The 2,288-nt window shown below is 42.2% G+C and overlaps 1 pseudogene across 1 annotated transcript; it reads right to left on the bottom strand.

Moving 5' to 3' along the window:
- Positions 1–501: 501 nt before the first annotated feature.
- Positions 502–2,011, bottom strand: LOC126946517 (periodic tryptophan protein 1 homolog; annotated as a pseudogene). The gene has a single exon (XR_007722685.1). The product of XR_007722685.1 is annotated as a periodic tryptophan protein 1 homolog (transcript).
- Between the last annotated feature and the right edge of the window lie 277 nt (positions 2,012–2,288).

Raw genomic sequence — 2,288 nt, 5'->3', positions numbered from 1 at the left:
GTTGCATTGAGCATACTTCTCAATCACGAGCATTAATTTGAGAATAGTTAGGAAGGAAAGTGGAGTCTCTGGGGCACTTGCCTCTGTTTGTGGCCTCCTGTGCAATCTTAGCTAAATAACAACCTTTCCAGGCCTAGGTTTACCCATCTTTTAATATTACAGGATTTTACGCTTTAAAAATTCTATAAATTACTACATATTTGCAAACCTAGATTAACTGTGACAGATGGTATGTTTGAGGAACTATTTTTTTTAAATCCTTTTTATTACTCTTTTAAGAAATGCAACAAGAGCCTTACAAACCATCCATTTGAAGAGCAAGCACAAAGACCAGCTCTGTTTGTGGTGCCACCACAGTTGCAGAAAGGAATATCAGGAAGTCAGAAATGAATTGTGTTTCAGTCACTCTGCATGGTTGCTGCCACATATGGAACAATTTTAGGCCAACTTTTCAAAATTCCCAGTTAAGGTAAATGGGAAATTAGATGATCTTCATTAAGACTACATGGGTGTGTCTGAGCTCCTGCTGCCAAAAGGGCCACTGATAGATGAATTTCTTGCACTCTTGAGAACATGCCGCTCTCGTCTTCCAAATGCTTCATTTACCGAAGAGACTGTGCTTATATCCCAGACTCAAAGCCCTTCTTTTTGACCTCCAAAGGCATAAATAAATGGCAAATCAGGGCAACATGAAGAACAGAAGAGAACTCCCATTTTCATGTCCCTAGAATGAACTAGAATTGGCCTATCTCCTAAGATGTCCCAGATCTTCACATATTTGTCAACTGAAGCAGTCACGAGACAGCCCTTGATTTGACTGCTAAGATCAAGACCAGAGATTTCATCATTGTGCGCATTAAGTGTAAAAATTGGCTTATCTGAACCTGCATCCAAATTATACACAAAGCCATCATCTGTACTGGCCAAAAAATGACAAGGTGAAAAGTGATTCCAAGTCACTCTATCTGCCTACTGAATCGCCACATTCGATGGCTTTCATCTGGACTTCGGCAGTCATACAAAGCCAGAAATCAGAGTCTGTGCTTCAAATGGATGAAACTGCAGCGTTTGGACCTTGTCTGTGTGTATAGGGAGACTAGCTGCTGGTTTCCCCAAGGACATATCCCACAGAATTACAGTGTTGTCCGCTGACGTACTTGCTAAAACATTTCTGATTAGCTTATTCCATGAAAGGTCAAGGACAGCATCGGTATGCCCTTCTGCTGAGAAATTCTTCTCTCCTTTCTTTTTCTTCTTTTTTGAAAGTTTACTTCCCAGTATGAAGACTGGCTCTAAAGAGTCCACTATATCAAGGTCCCACACTTCAATAACAGGGGTCATGTTTCCTACAGCAATGTAATTTCCAGTAGAATCATCTGGGCTAGGATCAAAATTCAGCCATTCCACACTCAGAGGATATGCAGACAAGAGTATATCCTGATGTACATAAAAAGAGTCTTCTTCTTGATTATAAACATGCACCTCTAAATTGCACTGGTCCTGTTCAGCTCGGCCACAAACTATGAGATTATCACTGGGCTTAAGCAAGAAATCTTCAAGTTCATATTGTTCTGTATCTTTCAGAGTAACGTAAGGATTTTGATCATTACTCCCGTAGACCATAAGACCCAAGAGAGATTCACCAAGAGTCTCAGCATCTGGGTCATCTTCCTCATCATATTTATATAAGTCATACTTAGCTCATCATCATCGAGCGTCCTGTCATCCTCTGGGTCACCATCCTCCAGGGGCTCTCTTGGGCGTGCCTGGGTGCGTGCACTCTGCATGCCATCTTCTGAAGGACTGCCTGTCTCCTCTTCGTCAATGCCACCACCCACCTTCTTCTTGCAATTTCTCCTTTGCCTCAGCAATGAGACGTTTTACTTCTTCTTTACTCAGCTCTACCTTGTCTGGTGTCTCTTTGGCCATGCCGCAGCAGACCCAAGCCACACACCTCACCTGGCAGCTGCGGTTCATGATCCTCAGGTCAAGGGCGTGTCAGGCTAGAAACTCGGCCAAGCATGAGGGACCGCAGCCGCGCTGCGGCCACACTGTCGGGGCTCCGCACGGGGCCGCTCACGCTGAATAGGTTTTTTTTTTTTTATTCTAATTTTTATTTTTATTTTATTTTATTTTATTTTTTATTTATTTATTTATTATTATTATTATACTTTAAGTTCTAGGGTACATGTGCATAACGTGCAGGTTTGTTACATATGTATACTTGTGCCATGTTGCTGTGCTGCACCCATCAACTCGTCAGCACCCCATCAACTCGTCATTTACAT

The sequence above is a fragment of the Macaca thibetana genome, chromosome X (assembly GCF_024542745.1).
Source record: "Macaca thibetana thibetana isolate TM-01 chromosome X, ASM2454274v1, whole genome shotgun sequence".
Lineage (NCBI taxonomy): Eukaryota > Metazoa > Chordata > Mammalia > Primates > Cercopithecidae > Macaca > Macaca thibetana.
This window is presented reverse-complemented; position numbering and strand designations above follow the sequence as displayed.